Source organism: Chiloscyllium plagiosum, unplaced genomic scaffold (assembly GCF_037043375.1).
Source record: "Chiloscyllium plagiosum isolate Xiang-an unplaced genomic scaffold, Cpla_swu_hap1 HiC_scaffold_2, whole genome shotgun sequence".
NCBI lineage: Eukaryota > Metazoa > Chordata > Chondrichthyes > Orectolobiformes > Hemiscylliidae > Chiloscyllium > Chiloscyllium plagiosum.
This window is the reverse complement of record NW_028270140.1, coordinates 27,472,156-27,494,810: the sequence shown is the minus strand read 5'-3', so window position 1 is coordinate 27,494,810 and position 22,655 is coordinate 27,472,156. Positions and strand designations below refer to the sequence as shown.

Genomic DNA, 22,655 nt, shown 5'->3' with positions numbered 1-22,655 from the left:
GCACTATATTTAGCAACTTTCAAACTGAACAATGTCAGTTTCTCAAAATCTGTACATTAGAATCATTGTATCACTCTTTCAAAAAAGGTTTAGATGCAAGATCAACAATCATGTTGAATTAAAGCTGATGTAACTCACAACAGTGTTGAATTCCATTCACAAATTCTCCAATAATGAAACAATCCATACTCAATGTCTGAACAATATTCAAACTTGGCTTAATAAGTAATATTTGTGCAACACAGAAGCTAGGCTTCAACAAAAGAGAACCTAACAATCTCCTCATTACATTCATTAGAATTGCTGAAACCCAGCAATCAACACCTTGGGATTGACCTTTAGCCAGAAACTTAATTAAGCAGTAATATAAATACTATAGCTGTAAGAAGGTTAAAGACTAGGGATTCAGTGGCAAGTAATTCACTTACTAACTTCCCAACTGCTGTCCAGCATCTACAAGGTACAAGATCAGGAGTCTGATGGAATACTCTCCACTTGTCTGGCTGAGTTTAGTTCACTCAAGAAGCTAAAATACCATTCAATAAGCTAAAATACCAGTCACTTGATCATCATGCCATCCATGACCACTAACATTCACTCCCTAAATGGGTGAGGAGATGATAGCCAAGTGATATTGTGACTAGACTATTAATCCAGAAACCCAGGTAACGTTGTGGGGACCTGGGCTTGAACCCCACCACGGCAGATTGTGGAATTTAAACTCAATTATAAAAAAAAAGGAATTAAGAGTCTATTGATGACCATGCAATCATTTTTGATTATCAGAAAACTCATCTGGTTTGTGTCCTTCAGGGAAGGCATTTGCTTTCCTTATCTGGTCTAGCCTACACGTGACTCCAGACTAACAACAATGTGGTTGACTCTTACCTGCCCACTGGGCAATTAGGATTGATTCTCTACAGTGTGGAAACAGGCCCTTCGGCCCACCAAATCCACACCAACCCTCTGAAGAGTAACCCAGCCCGACCCATTTCCCTCTGATTAATGCACCTAACATTGGGCAATTTAACATGGCCAATTCACCTAAACTACACATCTTTGGACTGCGGGAGGAAACCCACACAGACACAGGGAGAATGTGAAAACTCCACACAGACAGTCACCTGAGGCTGGAATCGAACCTGGGGCCCTGGTGCTGTGAGGCAACAGTGCTAACCACTGAGCCACCGAGCCACCCAGCAATGCCCATATTCTGTGAATGAATAAAAAAATCCAAAAAAAAGCTCATAGTGACAGAGGGTTTACCATCTCCAAAACACACTACAGCAATCCACCAAGGCTCCTAAACAGCACCTTCCAAGCTTATAACGCCTACCAACTAATAGAAAAAGAGCATCAGACTAATGGGAGCACCTGAAAAAACATGGCCAGTGTTTCTCCTCTCACTTCCTTTGAAGTCCTTGGATTTATATCCTTTGGTTCTGCTGCCTTGTCAACTCTAAGTACCAACAGTGTATCCAATACTTCTGCCCTATCAATTTTGAACCCTTCTGGTCCCCTCAATTGTCATCATAGCAAATCTCTCTCTCTTTGATGAAGAGAGATGCAAAAGTACTCATTTCACGCATCAGCCATGCCCCCTGCCTCCATATTTACACCACTTTTTGGTCCCCCTTGGGACTCCACCTTTTACTATTTATATGGCCAGAGATAACTTTGGGACATCTATTTATTTTGGCTGCTAGTCTTTTCTTATTATTACTTTTTGCTTCTCTTATTTGCTTTTTCATCTCCCCTTTGAAACTTTGATATCCCTCTTGGTTCTCAATTTTATTTTCAAAGTGACGCTTGACATGAGCGCAGTTTTTCTTCTTTATCTTAATTTCTACCTCCTTTGCCATCCAGGTAACTCTAGATTGCTACGTTCTATCTTTCCCATTTGAGTGAATATGCGTGGATTGAGCCTGAACCATCTCCTCGTTGCGCAATGGAACAAAATGCTGGAGAGCTGTGGGGAACAGAGGTGGCACACATTGTGATTTGCACCAGGGAGGAGAGCACTGCACATTGCAATTAGTCCCAGACTCTGCACCTCCCCAGGGACAGGAAGAGGACAGTCTTGAAACCATATCACCATGCCTTCATTCTCACTGGATCAAAGTATTATGGGTGGACCGACACCACATGGACTAAGGCACCTTCATCAGCACCTTCTCAATCACAGTAAAGGGTTAAGTATTAAAGGTTGGCCTTGACAGCAACACCAAAATCCAGAGAATCCATACATTTTAAAATAAATGATGGCGATAGCGTTGCAATGGGTGATACCGCTGTGGGATGGTATTGTCCTGGAGCTTGTATTGTGTTAGGAGGAGGGATGTGGGCAATGGAGCGAACTCCTAATTTAATTTTCTTTAACTGGGGAGCCAGCACAAAGTGTAATAAAAACAGCAATCTTATCTTTTGTTGATCTCAATCTTATTTAAAAAGTATCAAGATGCTTTAAGCAAAACGAGACGACGGTATCGCGTTTAACACACCATTGAAATTTTAAAGCGTTCCAAACTTTATTACAAAGCATTTGAATTAAATCCTTGGGATACTTTTAAGTTAAAAACACTATATTTCAAATACTTGTCGCTGTCGAAAAATCGGGAATAAGAAGTGGGGTGGGGGGGGGGTGACTTTTTATTTTAAGTGAATGGGGGGGGGGGGGGGGGAGGCGGGGGAGGTGGTCTTCTCAAGGTTTTTACAGAGTTCAAAACTAAAATTCCAAGAGAAAATATTGTGTCCCTGTGAAGTCAACCTTGTTGAAAGATAGCGGGGGCCTGTCGTCTCTGGGAAAAAAAAACAGGGGAAGCTTCTTCAGGTTTAGTGACATGTCTGCCTGTAGAGAATATGTCACTGCCTGACTTTATTAAACCAGATGCGAAATGCCCTGGGAAGAGGGCCGGGTCACTAATTAGTTCGCAATGTGAAGGGGGGGGGGGGGGGAACCTTTCTGATCCCGTTGACTTTTGTCCCCCCGCAACCTCTCCCCCCCCCCCCCCCCCCCAACAACCGCGCTGGCCCCAGCTATTTCTGTCATGCAACTTGAAAATCACTGGAGGGAAGATGATCGCCATAACAACCGCTGAAATGATCTTGTGGAATGCGTCTAGTGGCAGTGGAATAACCTGAATATGCGCTCCAGATGTGTCGACTGTCACAGAGAAAGTAAACATATCTGATGGACAAGGTCTGACTGGATGGCCCCAGCACTGACTCCGGAGAGTTGTATGTGTGTGTGTGAGAGACAGGGGTTGGGGGAGGGAGAGAGAGAAGCAGAGCAAGGAGCTAGAGTTAACAGTCACCCTGTGGACCTGAGCAGCCTGGCAGGCTGAGAGGGCGAGACTGGGACTGGATTGTTCCTTGTTTGTCCTCCTGTGTGGCCTCCCCGCGACTGTGCTCAGTTCCTTCAGGCGTTAGGTTTGGGAGCTAACTGGACTGAATGTACCGTGAAAAAGAATTGGGAGAGTGGTGGGGATCGTGAAGTTGCCACTTTTACACCACAAAAGGCATTCCCCTGCACACACACCCCCAGTTTGCGGGGATTTCAAGTTGCTGAATTTAAGGGTTAACACTTTAGCAGCAAAAATGTGTAGGCCAGGTGGTCTGCAATGCAAACGAGCTGGAATTTTTCAGTCACACAGAAAATGTTCGCCTTGTGCATAGAGACCGCACTCAGTCAGAACTGCCCGCTTCTGTTAGTCTATATTCGCTCCCATTTATCGAGACTGTGTAAAAGTATATTACACAGTAATTACACTATTTTATTTTTGTCCTAATGCATTTTGTGAACTAAATATATTTTCTTTTTACCATTATGAATGATTGTTGGCCAATAAAAGAGGCTCCCATCCTGTGGATCCCTGAAGAAGGCATTTACACTTGTGAAAGAAGGAACAATTTGTGCTGATATGGGTGTGTTCCTTAGGCATTCTCTTTGTTTTCCTTTTCCTGAATTTCATCTTCTTCACTCTACTCTGCCTCTTCCTGATTTTCTCCCCCAGTACATTTTATGGCTGTGGCCTCTGTGTTGACAAATGCCTATCCAGAACTTTTAAATTGGCAGAGGTGAAGAATGGAAGAAGAAAGTTGGAAGTAACTACCTGACCACCAGCAGCACTTTTCCCACAGTAACTTACCTTCCTGAATCAGTTAAGGGTCTTATCCTGCCACCGTTGTTATCCAGCCAGCAGCCGTCAAGGCAGCTACACTGAAAGCCAAACCAAAAACACTTCAGGGTTTGCTTGTGGGATTCGAGGTGCTGGACAACTTGGTGTCAGCCACTCAGCACTGGGAAGGGGAGGCTCACTGAGAACCATGGTGGAAAGTGAGGACTGTAGATGCTGGCGATTAGAGTCAAGATTAGAGTGGTGCTGGAAAAGCACAGCAGGTTAGGCAGCATCCAGGGAGCAGGAAAATCAGGAATGAAGGGCTCCTGCCCAAAACGTCGATGTTCCTGCTCCTTGGATATTGTCTCACTGAGAACCATTTCTTCCCCCCCTGCCAATTCTTCTATTGTCTCCAGCAAAGTTTTCCTTTCTACTCCATCCCAACCTCATGTACCTGTGGCTCGAGTACCTCTCTTAGGCTGGGCCTTCAATGGGTGCATTGCTGACAGCCACCAGAGGGCACTGTTCACAATGCCTCTGATTTGCAGCAGGCCACATGGATGGGATTTCCAACCCTGGGGTCCTTCACCCCAGGGAAAGCCTCTTAAGTACCTGAGTGGCACTTAGTGCACGAGGAGGGCCTTCTCGTCCTTGAAACAACAGGAAGCAGAAATCACCATTGACTAAACATAGAACAATACAGCACAGAACAGGCCCTTCGGCCCACGATGTTGTGCCGAACATTTGTCCTAGCTTAAGCACCCATCCATGTACCTATCCAATTGCCGCTTAAAGGTGGCCAATGATTCTGACTCTGCCACTCCCACAGGCAGCGCATTCCATGCCACCAGTCTCTGGGTAAAGAACCTACCCCTGACATCCCCCCTATACCTTCCACCCTTCACCTTAAATTTATGTCCCCTTGTAACACTCTGTTGTACCCGGGGAAAAAGTTTCTGACTGTCTACTCTATTTATTCCTCTGATCATCTTATAAACCTCTATCAAGTCACCCCTCATCCTTCGCCGTTCCAATGAGAAAAGGCCTACCACTCTCAACCTATCCTCGTACGACCTATTCTCCATTCCAGGCAACATCCTGGTAAATCTTCTCTGCACCCTCTCCAAAGTTTCCACATCTTTCCCAAATGTGGCCTAACCAAGGTCCTGTACAGCTGCAACATCACTTCACGACTCTTGAATTCAATCCCTCTGCTAATGAACGCTAATACACCATAGGCCTTCTTACAAGCTCTATCCACCTGAGTGGCAACTTTCAAAGATCTATGAACATAGACCCCATGATCCCTCTGCTCCTCCACCTTACTAAGAACCCTACCGTTAACCCTGTATTCCGCATTCTTATTTGTCCTTCCAAAGTGGACAACCTCACACTTGACAGGGTTGAACTCCATCTGCCACTCCTCAGCCCAGCTCTGCATCACATCTAAGTCTCTTTGCAACCGACAACAGCCCTCCTCACTATCCACAACTCCACCAATCTTCGTATCATCTGCAAATTTACTGACCCACCCTTCGACTCCCTCTTCCAAGTCGTTAATAAAAATTACAAACAGCAGAGGACCCAGAACTGATCCCTGCGGAACTCCACTTGTAACTGGGCTCCAGGCTGAATATTTACCATCTACCACCACTGTCTGACTTCGACCGGTTAGCCAGTTTTCTATCCAACTGGTCAAATTTCCCTCTATCCCATGCCTCCTGACTTTCCGCATAAGCCTACCATGGGGAACCTTCTCAAATGCCTTACTAAAATCCATGTACATTACATCCACTGCTCTACCCTCATCCACATGCTTGGTCACCTCCTCAAAGAATTCAATAAAACTTGTAAGGCAAGACCTACCCTTCACAAATCGGTGCTGGCTGTCCCTAATCAAGCAGTGGCTTTCCAGATACTCATAAATCCTATCCCTCAGTCTCTATTCCCTTTTTTGAACAGGGGCACAACATTCGCCATTCTCCAGTCCCCTGGTACCACCCCCATTGAGAGTGAAGACGAAAAGATCATTGCCAGCGGCTCTGCAATTTCCTCTCTTGCTTCCCACATAAACCTAGGATATATCCCATCAGGCCCGGGGACTTGTCTATCCTCAAGTTGTTCAAAATGCCCAACACATCTTCCTTCCTAACAAGTATCTCTTCTAGCTTACCAGTCCCTTTCACACTCCTCTTCAACAATACGGTCCCACTCGTTTGTAAATACTGAAGAAAAGTACTCATTCAAGACCTCTCCTATCTCTTCCGACTCAATACACAGTCTCCCACTACTGTCCTTGATCGGATCTACCCTGCATTAAATTCTGGTCTGGACCTAAGCAATTGTGTTGAGTCTAAAACTTGGGGCCTTCAATATAAAACAGACACTAATAATTCCAATAGGAAACTCAGGAGAAAATTCTTTGTTCAGTGAGCAGTGAGATTGTGGAACTTGCTCCCAAACGGCAGTGTTTGAATAATATATCCACATTTAAAAGAAAACTGGACCAACAAGTAATGGAGAAAGGATGAGAAGGATATCTACATATGGTGAGATGAAGAGGGTTGGAGGAGAGGGTGGGCTCACATGGATTATAAATACCAGCATAAACCAGATGGACTGAATGGCCTGTTTTACTATACAGTACAGCCCACATATAATTGGCTATGACATTAATCCTCAATTAGAATACACTGAATTTTTACTGACCATAAGGCCCCCTACAAAATGCTGAGACTTTCAAAGCTTCCAGCCCACCCACTGTAAGATTAACTTAATATCACAAGTTCTTATATGGTGTTGCTGCATAGTGTTTAGTATTATTACATCTGCTATCCTCCGAGACTCGGCCAGGCATTTTGCTACATGAAGCCTAATTAGAGATTTAGTGAGTCTATGCTCCCCATTATTCTGAATCCTACATAACATTTCTAGACGGTAACATGAGCTACTTCTTGTGATCTTTCTGAGATACAGTTGAAATATGACAGTGGTATCAGGATAATGGCATGTTATTTTTTCATACAGTTAAAAGGAAATGGCACTGAAAGAATCTTGTGAATCAAATATTCTGATGTGAACAATTAAAGAAATCTCCTGCCACAAACTATTCTGAACTCAGTGAATAACAGCTGAACTGATTTCAGTGTTTCAGTACTGAAGGTCCTGTACAGTGAAATAAACGTAGGGAACCCTAAAAGCAAATTCACAAGCTCTCAGGGTGAAATGGGAGTTTTCTTGTTGTCAGTCACTCAGCACCTAATGGAAGGACTTGGCATTGGGGGAAGGGGGGGGCCCACTGAGCCACCCCTCCCATCTCCCCATTCTTCCAAAATCCTTCCCACATCCCCACCTCCACTCTCACTTGCCAATGGCCCGGGTGCATTGCTGATCCTGGGCCTCTCCTGGGTGGGATTGCTGATCCTGGGCATCCCTGGATGCATTGTTGATAACCACCACTCCAGGTGGTGTTACCTGCAATGAAAGCTGCTGCACTCTGTTCAGGACTTTTGACCCTGGGGTCTTTGATCATAGATAATAGAGATAATTACCTGACTAATCTCCAAGCAAATTATTCTTCTGTCTCAATATCTTAACATGAGTTCAATTCATAAACAGTGGTGTAACATTGCTCTCAGGATCTCAATGTTTCAGGTGAAATAAAATATATGACTTGGAAGGGTCTGATGCAACATGGTATATGGAATAAAACATTGAACAATTAAGGTCCATATTTTGTGAACTCTGAACAGAAGAGGGAATTTCCAACAATCAATATTCAGAGCAGGGAGAGGGCGTGAAAAGCATGCAAACGCTCCACTGTGAAAAGACAAATAATTTCCAATCCTTGATGAGTGTACTTAATTGTACAAGTAATTGTAAAAGTTGAAGGCAGTCTAATTTCACCACTCCATTGCCCCCATTCCCAGTATGAGCCCACAGTACACTTTTAAATGGACAACTCCAATACCAAGGATTAGAATGATGAGATTGTAAAATAGGATGAGGAGAGTCAGTAATCACACAATTACTTTAGTTCAGAGTAGTTAAAGATTTCAAATGTTAACTTAGAGTTTTCTAAGCCTGTCCCCATTCTATGAAGCTCCCCTTTAAGTGTTCAATGCTATGGCTCAATCTCTAATATAATCTGAAAATGGGGAATGTACAGGGGTATTTGAAGAAGGCAGGTAAGGGAATGAAACTTGGTGAAATGCACCTTTAGAGAACCAGCAGAGGCACATGAGCAAAATGGCATCCTTTTATGCTGCGAACATTGCAATCATATGATTCTGTGATCACAAACACCTCTTTAATAGTTTCTCAACAAATAGTATAAAGCACTCACTTTGTCACTTGTTTCACTTGACACCATTCTTTAGGAGAAAATGAGGACTGCAGATGCTGGAGATTAGAGTCAAGAGTGTGCTGCTGGAAAAGCACAGCGAGTCAGGCAGCATCCGAGGAGCAGGAGAACCGACGTTTTGGGCACCTACAAATGGACCTCACCACTAGGGACATATTTCCCCCCAACTCCATCAGCATTTTGAAGAGAACATTCCCTCCGTGAATCCCTTGTCAGATCCATGCCCCCCCACCAACCCACACCCCATTCCCAGCACTTTCTACTACCACCGCAAGAAGTGCAAAACCTGTGCCCACACCTTCCCCATCACCTCCAGCCAAGGTCCCAAAGCATCCTTCCACCTCTGACAGAAATTTACCTGTACTTCCACCAATGTCATCTACTGTATCCGTTCCACCTGATGTGGTCTCCTCTACATCGGGCAGACAGGATGCCAACTTGCAGATCGTTTCAGAGAACATCTTTAGGACACCCGCACCAACCAACCCCACCACCCCATGGCTGAACACTTCAATTCTGCTCCCCTCCCCACCCCAATTCCATGAAGGACATGCAGGTCCTGCACCTCCACCAATGCCAAACCCTAACCACCCAACACCTGGAGGAAGCATGCCTCATATTCATGCCTTGGGACCCTGCAACCACAGGGGATCAATATGGATTTCACCAATTTCCTCATTTCCCCTCCCCCCCACCATATCCCAGTCCCAAGACTCCAACTGACATCACCCTCTTGATGTGTCCATCATTTTTCCCATCTATCTGCTCCATCCTCCTGTCTATCATCTTCTCCCACACCTTCATTTACCTATTGTATTTTCAGCAACCTTCCCCCCAGATCCACTCCCACCCATTTATCTCTCAGCCCCCCGGCCCACAAGCCTCATTCCTGATGAAGGGCTTATGCCTGCAATGTTGATTCTCCTTGTCCTTGGATGCTGCCTGTCCTGCTGTGCTTTTGCAGCACCAGACACTTGACACTATGTTGACAATCTAAGTCAGACTAACAATTATGCACCTGGATTTTTAAAAACAGCCTCTTATTTTGTGCTACACACTTTGAATTAGATTAGTAACCTTCGTGGTTCTGCTGGTAATGCGATGTGGTCATTGCCAATGCAGTCTAGCTCTGTGAGTTTAATTGTATTGAGTCCCAAAAATGGAATGCCATCAAAATTGAAAAGTGTAGGAGAGAAAATTAGGTAAATCAGGAGGAAGTAAATAAGGGGAAGCCAAATTTAAGATTTTTCAAGTGCTGTACATTGCTGCATGTTATGAATAAATTCACAGGTGAAACTCAGTTTTCTTAAATGTTGGAATTTGTGATAGAATTAACTTTGGAGATTGCTAGACCCTGAGGCAAACAATCACAGACTCCCTTCCCAACTGAGCAAGGAGTATTCTGCTTCTGACAGCAGGTCCCTTGTTGTTTGCAGGACCTCAATTTGATGGACGTGTCTCATATCTGCCTCAGTGGTGTCCATGATCAAAATTAAAAACCATCTCTCGCAGGGTAGCTTGCTAGTTTCAGTGGGTTGGTCTACTGCGCACAGTCACTTCCACAGCCTTGGTTAGAATCCAGCTCAAACTGATAGGAAGAGAGTTTGTTCTGGCAATAATGGACCCATGTGAAATGAATTTGGAAAGTCTGGATCCAGTTCCTAAGGGATCTGATTTAGAGCACATAACTGCTTATAATTCAGCTCAAGTTGGCAATTTCATTCAAACAGGCCATAAGGATGAGTGGTGTGTGAAATGGAAAAGTTCGCACTGGTGGTGTAGGTAGTGCTGCTCAGAGACTGAGGAAAGACACATTGCTGGGCAGAGCACAGGGAGTTTTATTGTGCAGCTGGCATGTTATAACTGAGCTGAATGTTCTTGATGTTAACACTAGGTGCCAAATGTGCAAAAGTACTCTATTCCCCAGTATTGCATCACTTATTTTAATGAAGTAAAATACCCTTCAATCTAATTTAGTCTAATCCAATCTGTTAGGTAAAAGTGGGGAAGGAAATCCAATTCATCCTTAGACATGTCCTGCTACATTATTTTTATATACTATTACATTTTATTCATATCTCTGTAACATTAACTTGGCAACAGTAAAACATTGACTCCTTCAACCAATGTTGGCCATTAACTACTTTATGGGATATACACATATTAAACAAACCTACTTTCCAATTTCCACAGTACCTGGATCACCTAGAACAATTTACACATGGATTGGAAATTCGATCTGCAGGGAAGCTCCTAGCTCTATCACTCGATTATGTACAATGGGCATGCGTTAACCCACTGAACCAGACACCTTGGCCATTGCAAAGACAAACAGCATTCTGCTGCATGCTGAAACAAGTGGCAATCACAGCTCCTCACCAACAATATGTCAATGCTATAACAGCATCAATGTAAACAAAAGGCACACTTCAGACATTGTAAATCACAGTTGCTGGGTTTTATTTCTGACAGGCACAGTTGCCATGTGTGGAACTATCCTAAATCAACCTCTCCATGCTGTGCCCCAGACAGGCTCCACATTGTGAATAAAGTCACTGATCCTATCATAATAAGTTGAGCCTTCCCCTAAAATCATTTTGGTGAAGACTCCCCTCTGCATGCATGGACAAAACCAAGATAGCTTCATGCATGCTGGTACACATTAGTCGTTCCTCTTTGTGACTGCCCTAAGCATGAAGCAAAGGTTTTATACAAGCTCAACAACGTAACATTTTACATTCTTTCAGCTGGGGAACTGAAACTGCCTGAACATAACTGCAAAATAAAAGCAAGAATGAGAGTCTGTTCATTGCCAAGGTTCTGGGATCAGGGCAGATATTGCAGCTGCATCAAGAGCATCAATTTAAAAAAAAACAGTGCATTGACACCCTGGTTGAACATTGTGGTGTAAATTGTGTGTACAAGTTTGGAATTGACACCAAAAATCCCACAAAGATGATTTCTCTAAACCATGCTCTTCACTGCCTAAATCTGATGAAAGATAAATAAGGTTGATGTGTGTTCATTGTTTTAATGTCTGTTTATCATTTCATGATGTCACATGGTGGCAACTTTCTATTTAGGCAGGATGTCATCAAGACAAATATTACAAAGCAATAACCTACTCTGTGGTAGGTCCGATTCTCCAAAGACTGGAAAGTAAAGTGCATGCCATGTAATTAGTTATGACATAAGGATGGACAAACAAGTTTTAATGTATATTTCCGAACAAACACCACCACAATTGTATGACATCTAGAGAGTGAAATATACCTTCAGAAGCACAGTGCACTTGAAAACCTGCACCTTCACTTATCTAAAACCTGACAGCACTAATGGTATCTCATACAGATTCAAATCCTAAGGGTTTTCTTTTCGCAATCTTTCACAATGTCACATAAAGCATCAGTCTGTAAACAATGGGTTAGAATTTTGGGTGGAGGGAGTGAAGGTAGAGAAACAGAGTGACTGAATAAACCTCAACTGGTGTAATTAACAGTAATTTATTAAACATTAATATAATTGAGACTGAAACGTCAATTAATTTTGGATATTGTGAAGTACAGACAGAACTGGTTACCAGCTTATCTGTTGTTGAGAAAATGTCTTGACTCTGCTCATTGTCAAGGCCTATGTAAAATTATAGTTAATTCACTTTTTGTAGGATGTACACAATTCAACACTAAGTTCAATATACTCAGAGAGGTAACAATATTGGTGCAATAGATTTTAGAGGGAGGAAATGACAACATTGCAGCTGTCCTAAACACAATATTTTAGTGTTCTCATGGGTATGATTGAGAGGCAATACAGGGAAAAAGATGTAATTTATTTAACATGTCTGTGGAATCTGTAATTATTTGTTAAACATTCTTATAATGATTTTTAAGATTTAATGATTTTAATTTTTTGGGGGATCTTAGAAAATACATGTCCATGTGACTGGGCACACTTGACCTGGAAGCAGCACCAACATGAAGAAAGTTAAGAAAGAAGCCAAGTAGCTAGCAGACATGAATGAAAACCACAAATAGATGAGTTAGAGGCTGTAAGCAATCGGTGCAGAGATGCAGGTACAAAGAGGAAGCAGATAAAGGCATAAAGAGAATTTGTGTCAGGAGAGAAAGCAAATTCCTTATAAAATAAAATTTCAAAACCTGGAATGCTGTGTAAAGATACCACTGAGCTTGGTATTTATATAAATGGCCAAACCCAGAGTCAGGGTATTGTTTGATGGTCAGTGGAAAAGGAACTCAGGAAGGCTAAGCCATCAGACTTGTTATAAACCAAGAGTGAGACATTCATAGAACTGTGACATGCTGTGAAACCTGTGAAACTTGAAGGACGAAGCTAGAGTCAGATAGGATGCGTGAATAAAAAACAGTATATGGCAGAAATATATAGTTATATACTGCCATATGGTTGCAGACATGATGTAGGGTGCTTGTGTATCTTTGTTGTATGGGCTATTTGAAATATGTGTTTTTATTTGCAATACCATTTGCCTGTCACTTTATGTTTAATTTACATTGGCTTTGATGCATGTTAAAGTTACAAAACATGAAATCTTTATTAGTAATTTATTCATTAGGATCATTCTACATATTTAGTTAATCTGCTTTGTGGTTCCCTCATGATGATTGTAACAGTAGCCATTCCATTAGATTTGAAAACTGTGTATACCACTCTGCTATTTTAAGATAGTAAGAGAGGAAATTTGGCAAATTACAGATTTGTTCATTTAAAATCTGATGTTGAGAAATTATTAGAGACCATAGTTAAGGAAAAGGTGACTGAACACCTTGAACTGGTTTGACACAGCTGGTACGGATTTGTAAAGGATAAATCATTCTTGATGATCATAATCAATTATTTTGAGGAGGTAACTAGACGAGTGAGCAGGGATTGTCAATGGATATTATTTATATGGACTTCCAGAAGGTGCTGGATAAAGTCTCTCAAAAAAAACAAAAAGGTAAAGTCATCAAATTCCCCAGAGGGCTACTTTCTCATTTGACAAAGACAACTGGCAATGATTTGACCTAAAGTTCACCACACCTTAGGTGAGGTACAAAGTTGAGAAGGTAGGACCTTCATAGTGACCTCAGTAGGAATTAACCTAGGCTGTTGGCATCACTCTGTATTGCTAACCAGCCATCCAACCAAGGGAACTAATCAATCTCCCTCATGAGGGCATAAGAAATTGACTATGAAAGAAAGATGGATGTGGAAATGAAAGGAAATTAGTGACCTAGAGAGAAAATTGGCTAAGCGGCAGAGAGTAGAGATTACAAGAGGTGCAATGAAATGCCAAGTGGTATCCCACAAGAATCTGTCTTGAGGAATCAATTAATCACCAAATTAATTGGCAATTTAAATGCTTGGATAGAAAGATCAAATTTGCTAATGACATATATGGGGGAGATTAGAAGCATCGTGGATGGAAACATACAATTTTAAAAGAGCTACTGTTGATCAAGTGATCAAATGTAATTCAAATTTGAGGTCATCCACTTTGGATCTAAAAAGGCTAAAACAAAGCAGTTTTAAATGGTGAAAAGCTATGAGTCAAGATCCAAAGAGATTTTGGAATCAAGAATGCAGCATATTAAAAGTCATGAATAGGCACAGACATAATCCAAAGGCTATTGTAAGGTTGATGTCCAATACCCACAGTAGTCTGCTTTTATTTGAGGATTTGAAACCTTACTTCTACAATACAAAATCTCAGTTAGTTTACACCTAGAATATTATGAATATTTCTGGCATCACATCTGAAGACAGATACTTTTGTCTTGCAAGAGGTGCAGCATAGATTTGTCAGAATTATACTTAGACTCAAGAACAAATTAATACAGACTGGAACTTAGCAGTTGAAATTGTAATTTTAATACAAGTGTTCAAGATATTTAGGAAAACAAGCAAGATAGATCAGGAAGAACTAATTCTGCTGCGTCTGTGCCGAGGGACAATGTAGCATTGTCTAAAAAATAGTACTAGACTTTTCATGACTGTAATTAGAAACACTCTTCATGTAAAGGATAATGAATTCTGGGATTCCCTTCCACAAATGGCAGTTGAAGGTCAGTTGTTCATTCTAAAATAGGCTGTCAGATTTTTATGAACCAAAGTTTGGGGGAGAAAAAGACAGATATATGGAAGTAGGTGACAGATCAACCATGATTTCATTGATTGGTGGAACAGGCTTGAGAGGTGTGATGGTTTCCTCCATTTCCTGTGTTAGAACATAGAACAGTACAGTAGAGAACCTTCAGCTCTTGATGTTGTGCTGATCTTTTGTCCTACTCTAAGATCAAACTAACCCATACACCTTTCATTTTACTATTATCCATGTACCTATCCAAGAGTTGCTTAAATGTCACTAATGTATCTGACATGTGTCTGTGTTCTCTGCTAAGGGTAGGATGTATTTGCTTCATACCTTCAGAATACTTTCCCCCGTTAGGGAATAATAGTGAAATGATGGAAGGATTAACAGACTGATTAACAAACTGATGAACTCTGTCAAGACAAATAAATCCATGAGTGAGATTAGAATCCACAGCTTCCAGCTCAGAGGCAAAGGCCCTACCCACTCAGTGAAAGGATCTACTAGGATGTTAAAATAGAAGAAACTTTACGCTGATGTTTTTTTTTTTGAAAATTCCAGGAAAGCAACAATCCTCATTCCAAGTACTGCCATCTCTCTCCTTGGTAGGCATAATTTTTAAAATTCAAATCAGCAAAATCTGAACAATTTGAAAGTTTGGTGACAAGTCCAGCCAACATTATATAAATGTCAATATTCTATCATTCTTGTGAACAAAGGCTTACAATGAGACACACCTGTTCAATAAGGTCACACACACACAGCAAATCAAATACTTAAGCACAAAAATTTCACACATTCTTAGTTTGTGACACTTATTGACAATGTTTCTCATTACAGCTTTTGGTTGAACTTGGTACATTGGCAATTTAGAGCACATTCCCTTCTAATATTCCACTGGAGGATGAAAACTCAAGTTCCCCAAGCCATCTCAACAGCTAAGGCTGAAGGGGTGGCACTCTGAGGAAGCAAGTTCAGTTAAATCACCTGTTGCACAGCATTGCTAAGTGCAGCACTAAGTTGAGCTGTATCGCTTAACCACTGGCATAAGAACAGATGATCTGGCTATTATGACTATGTTGTGAAAAGATTGGCTGCTGTGCTTTTTACATAACAACAATGACAGCACTTCAAAAATACCGCATTGACTGTAAAGTGTTTGTGACATGCTGAACATATACAAAGTTCCCTTGGAGCAGATTTCTTGTTAGTTTTATTATAAGTTGTTCTTTTATATGGAGCTGGAAAATGCACTGCCTACGTAGTTGACTGTTAAATTCATTTTTTTGTTCCTGGTTGAGATGCTGACCAGATCCTCGATTGTTGCTCAGCTCTCTCATTCGAAGCCTGAGATCAGTGGATTGGAATTTTCTTTAGTGACCACCATTCCTCTGTGGTGCAATAGGAGTGTCTTTGAAAGTTTATTTCCGACTCTGTGTAGGTCCATTTCATCTATGGAGCAACCTAGAAGTTCTTCACTGCCTCTAACCAAATACTGTAATTTTGGTGACATTTTCTTTTCCAAATCTGACTTTCAAATCTTCTTTAAAGTTGTTTTTCAAAGTTTCCTGCATCCTTCACGGCTGTGATAATGTTTCACATTTGAACAGTATAGCTAAGACAGATTACTGAGCCTTCAGTACGTTTGAACAACAACTTGTTTCTTAGATATTAAGGAACTGTAAACTACCATACAAGGTATGACAATCTGAACTGGAACTATGATGATTCTTCGAATCACAGTCTAATGTAATCTCTTGTATCACAGTAGGAGGCACTACACATACTGTCCCAGATATTAATTTTTCAAACCCTTATATAACATTCACTAGGAGAACACTCATGTCAACATAAAGGTAGCAACTTCTAGCACAGAGAAGTAGGCGTGTAATTGCAAAAACAACAAGCTTAAAATTACAATGTTATATTCTCAAAGGATATTTTCATTATTCAGGAGAACTACAAAGTTGATTAATTACATGTGCCTCAATAAATAAATAAATAATGTGGTTTGGTGTTTTTGCTTTATGACAATTTTCTAGTTTTGTACATCTCTCACGTCTGATGCAGTTTTGCTTTGTAAGCTTGGGAACAATTACGTAGTACTTGTGATGCTTTACTCAAGGTTCCATGGGCCTTTTATGCAACATAATCATTGATGGATGCTCAATCCTCATCTCTTATAACATGCTAATTGTGTCAATTATTTCAGAAACAAATATTCAATCCTTTCTGGACAATGAATGATAGAAAAACAACATTTGAGCATGGGTTTGAATAAAGCTTAGATATTGTAATATACTCTGTGTACTGTGCAGCTTATTGTCCATCCTCACTGAACCAGATCACAGAACCATGTTGGTATCATCAGGCAGTAAGCCATAGCACAATCAACTCCGCCAGTTAATGTAATGTCTCACTTTCCCAAATCATTGTTATTTGGTGAACGTTTGCAGTTAACAGTATAATAACTATGTTTCATTATGGTACTTAACTTTGAAACAACTTACCCAGACGGTAGGTTTCTGAAAGGCCCTAAATACAATCAACTCACTCGAATCCAAAAGCTCACCAATTGATTGGATAATTTGAATCTTAGAGAAAGTTTTCATGGGCCAATAAAGCTGTCACAAGGAGTAATTTATCCATTCATTTATCTCATATTTTATATAGTGAGTCTTTCCTTGCCTCTCTCAAGTTGACAGTCTGTCACAAAGATTCTCCATCAGATAGCTTTAGAGTAACATCGACTTATTCAACAACTTTCAGCTATCTGAAATATCGTGCAATATTGCTCTCTGTGGGTTAATATAATTTATTTGGTTTGACAAAACAATTTTGCTTTGTAAATCTGAGACCAGTCATGCAGAATTCTCTTCTGATGAGTGAATTCCTTCTCATTGCATGGTATTCCATTCAGGTAATATAAGGAGAACTGGAATAACTGGAATCTAAAAACAATTCAATAATACATAGCTTTGGCAAGTATTTCTTTTACTTGTTACAACATTTTAAAATTGTATTCAATTTTGGCTTTAATCACGATAATTTCGAGAAAAGGTTTAAACCATGACTTGCTGTACATATGAATACGATAACCAAACTATAAAAACTATTAATTTTTCAATAGAATATTCTCTTGGCATTGATAAATAATGTGAATTATATATTACATACTAAGTTTGTATAATGCCTCTGACCATGCTGTGTAATAATCAGTGTCAGAAATAGTCGATGAATGCACTCTTCTCAGCAAAAGTCTGCCACTGCATAAAAATTAAAATTAATATTTTCCTGACATTATCTAAAACTCAGTTTCTCTCAAACAGTCATGTTGCAGCTCTGGCATAAAGTGGTGTGATTGACAAGTACCTCACAGACAATCTTGGCAACGTTATAAGACAGCACATCTTAGCAGCCTTTTAACTAAAATTCCTGCACAGATCATTTGCCTTTGCAAAAACTCCTACGAAGCTCCTATTCATGGCCTCAGCCTAGCCCCATGTTGTGCACTTATCCCTAGGATGCCCTATCAACATGTGGCACATGTCCCTGACATACACAGAAGAACACCACCCCAGGAATGTGGTGTGCTCAACAACAGTGTTGACCCATTTCTTTTATGGTTGCTGAGATGTAACCAAGGAATCTAATAACTGTGACAGTGAGTCTTTGCTTTGTGCCTGGCTTCCCAGACAGTGAAGCAACACAGATACTAATGAAAGGTTAAATGAATAGGAATAACTGACAAGAGGTACAATAAAGAGCTGCTTTGGTAATCCACAGATGCTGAGCTGAGATCTCTTGGCTCAAACAGGGTGAGGACAGTGAATAACCGAGGCACAATATTTAAAACAGCTTGCTGCACACAGTCGCTTTTGTAATTCTACACATGTCTGGTCACAGAAAAAGAAACACCAGGATAGATATTTCAGCAGATTAGGTCATAAACACAGAGTCATGACAAAACCAGAATGCAACAAAAATGTATATTTCAATCCATCCTTTCATGTAAAACTAATCTTGGAAATCATATATAAGTCAAACACATTAGTCTTCAGGTTTTATTTTTAATTCAATGAATGTTTATTTATTATACAATTTTCATGTTTTGTTACCATGTGAAAATTTTATTTTATCCTGAAATACATAAGCATACATTTCACCTATTTGTCAATTTCAGGATGTCAGATAATAACAGAAATATCCTGACAACACACAGTATTACTACCTTGTCTTTTTGAAAGGGGAATTGTGTTTTTGTTTCACTGAAGTATGTTCGTACAAAAGTATTAAGTTAAAGGTGTGATCATTTGCTTGTTGCTGCTTCTGTTGAGCATTCGCCTTGGGGAGATGGGACATCAGGCAGTGTCAGCTTGGTGGTATAGTCCAAAGAAAGTGGTTTTGATACAGACATTGCAAGATAGCACTGGACTTTATTGTGTAATCGTAGTGTGAAATATGTTACAAGACACTTTAGAAGTAACCAGCTTTCAATTTATCTGTCATGTTCACACATTCAAGGCATAAAGAAAAACATGCTCACACATTAGTATAGGCAATAGAGGCATGATGGCATGAGCATATAATGCTTGTTTAAATAGTCAACTTGAAGCTAGTTTCATGAGATTTTCCCCTTTGTCAAATCTTCCAATTCTCTTAAACATCTCTTAACTTCTTAAAATGCTGGCTTCTGTCCTTTCGCTCCTGTATCTCGAAAACTTTCTTGATTTATGTATTCATTAGTTGAAATCTTCTATTTTAATTCCTATCAAGACTTCAAAAGAATCACACTCCCTGAACTCAGTCAGATTTACCAGTATTTCAGGTTTTTAAATCCATGGCTGGTATCATCTAATCATCACTTCTTCATGAACACTTATTCTCTCCTACTCATTTTAACTACGTCGTGTACAATATATCACCTCTTCATCAAAGTTCTCAATGAAATGAAATAGAAAACTAGGTTGCTGGATTAAACTGATAAATTCTTTAGAATTCTCACTTTTTACAAAGTATGACTGCAAAAGCTTTCATGTGTAATTGTTCAATGTTAAGAGTGTCAATATATATTCAAGGAGAAGCAGAGAGTATTAGGCAAAAATGAATGGAACAAAGTATATTAATGAGGTGAGATGAAGTTAAGTTGGAGGAGGAGATTTGTGTAAACACCAATTGGATCTAATGACCTGTATCTGTGCTGTAAAGTTCTATGTAATCTAAAAGCATGCTCCCAATAGACTGACTTCAGGCTGTATAGGCAAATGACTGGTTGGAAGACACATACCAGTCATTTATTGTAATGTGTACGTAACACAAGACTGGAAATGCAGAAATCACCCAGACTAAACACATCCAATCACAGTTAAAAATAATAAAATTAAATACCTTGATCAAAAGCTGATTGCTGTTTTTAAGGCCAACTTTTAAACAATAGAACTGGCATTTCTGTTGAAAAGCCAATAGTATTCAGAGTTTCAGAATGTTGCACTACAAGAATAGTAGGGTAGGGGTTCATGTGCCCAATTTTCCAAATATAGTACTTCAACAGTATCTGCACTGAATTTCAGGATAAAGGCAACAAGAAATTGGAACATCACCACCTCCAAATTCCCTTCTAAGTCTCACACCACCAGACATGGAACTATATATAGGTCAAAATGCTGGAACTCCCTTTACAGTTCTGCAGGTACACCTACACCATATTTTCTGCAGTGGTTCAAGGACCCTGCACACAATTAGGAGGGGGCATTAAACGCTGGCCCTCTACTCAACATCACTGTCAATGACTTTTCTTTAAAAATTGGCTGCTATGGGAACTGAAGGAATGAAGTTGGAGGAATTTTCCTCAGAGATAGGAATTAAAGTCAGCAAATATAGACCTGCAATGAAAATGGGTCAAAGGCATAAGAATTACAAAGTGATCTGTTTTAAAACTTCTGTTCAGGAACAGGATGGGGCTATTGTTTATTGCAGAGTGATTTCACCACTGTTGTACAATATTGGAGAGATAAAACTCTTCTAATTGTGATGGCTGGGCCATAGGGAAAGTGATTTTGTGTAAGGCTCAATCCGTTATCCGAAACTCTTTTGTAGTTTGAACCTTTACTGATCATGAAAGTGCTGATGTGAGAAATGGCATTATGGTACAACAGCGCAAGCAAGAATTCTTATGTGAAGAGAGGAAATACACAACTGACAAAGCAGCAAGAATTCAGCTTATGCCTAATCTGAAAACTTGAATTGATAATCAGTACAAAATAATTGATTTTTAAAATGCATTTATTTATTTAAAATTCTGGTCATTTAAGTTTGTTTGATTTTCAAGAAGTTTTATTGGCAGAATGAGAAAAGTACATGATTACACACTCTCTATAACTGTGATTAAAATATGATTAACTGTAGATCTGAAAAAATAAACTTTCTCTCATCATAGTTTTTCTTTGAAAGGGCACATATTTCTAATGTTTTAAAACCCGCCTATTAGTGATATGATTTACCTCTTCTCAACACGTTTGACACTTTAACATAACTAAATTCTGATTTATAGCTATGCCTGTCAGTGACAACATAGTGCAAATAAGGGAAAAAAATGACCAAAAAAAAAATCCATTTGCTTTTGCCAATTCAACAGGCTGAAACTGTTGACATGGCCTAGTTTTTTGCTGCAAAAATTGAGAAAAGGAAGAAATCTGTTGATTATATTGCTTCTTGGAGAGCGTACAACAGCACTTGTCTTGGCAGTTTTTCATTATTTTGTACAAATGAACCATTTTACAACACAAAAACAATAAAAGCCAAGCAGTGAACTTGAAAAAGAAAGATGTGTTGCTTTCAGAATTTAGGAAAAGCAAAGCTGGAGATTGGCAGAAATAGTGTGTGTTTACAAAGGGATCACTAAAAGAGCAATAAAACTACACTAAAGTTTTTAAAAGAGGTAGGTGAGAACATTATACACACCCAAACTATAATCTTCTAAATTTCCCTTGATTCAGGAAATATTCCTTTCAATTGCATTCTTTTTGTGCCACTGCCATTTATAAGAATGAGAGGGAAAACCACAGAATTGTAGACCTGTTACATTAAAATCTATTGTTGTGAAATTACCAGAGTCTGTAACTGAGGCTAGGATGATTGAATATCTTGAAACTTTTCAACTAATCAGATGGAGCCAATATGGATTTGTAAATGATCAAGTCTGATGAATTTGCTTGAATTTCATGATGTATGAGAATGGGGAATATCTATGGATATTAGTTGCATGGACTTCCAGCAAGCACTGGATAAATTATTCATTAAAGAATGTTGCTAAATGTTGAAGCTCATGGCATTAAAGGAAACTTATTCACTAGTTTAGAAATATTGATTGATGGCCAACAGGATTTGGGATAATGGACAGGTATTCTAAATGGCAGGGTTGCCATATGTGATTTTATTGGAACCTCAACTATTCACTTATTTAAAAACTCAGGTGGTCAAAATTTGGATGTCCAAAATTTGTCAATGACACAGATAAGCAGTGCAGCTAGAAACATAATAATATTACAGATATTAACAGAGTATGTAAATTTTGGCAAATGGATCCTCATATATGTAATTGTGTGATCATCCACTTTGAACACAATAAGGAGAGAAGCAGGCACATTTCAAAGATATGAAAAACTAGAAACAGTGCAGGCCCAGAAAGCTTAGGGATCTTCATACTTAGTGTATGAAAATATGAACAGATGCAGAAACAGATCAAATATCTTAAATGGGATACCGGTATCTGTATAGAGAATAACAAAATACAAGCAATTGGAGGACATAGTTCTGCCATTCAAAGCCCTGGTTGACCACACTTGTGGACAGTTCTGGGCTCCACAGCTTGGGAAGGATATATTGGTCTTGAAGGCAATGCAGCGTATATTTGCCAGATTAGAAGAGTTAAATTACACAGACATATTACACAAACTAGTGTTGGTTAGAAGAATCTTAGAAGAATAAGAGGTAATATTTCAAAGGTATTAAGGGGAGCAAAGAGGCTTGATGAAAGGAAACTATCTCCACTACTTCTGGAATCCAT

General features: G+C 39.8%; 1 protein-coding gene across 2 annotated transcripts in view; it reads right to left on the bottom strand.

Annotated features, from left to right (window-relative positions):
• Nucleotides 1–22,655, bottom strand: part of bnc2 (basonuclin zinc finger protein 2) — a 568,898-nt gene that overhangs the window by 535,708 nt on the left and 10,535 nt on the right. The gene's annotated exons all lie outside the window — the stretch shown is intronic.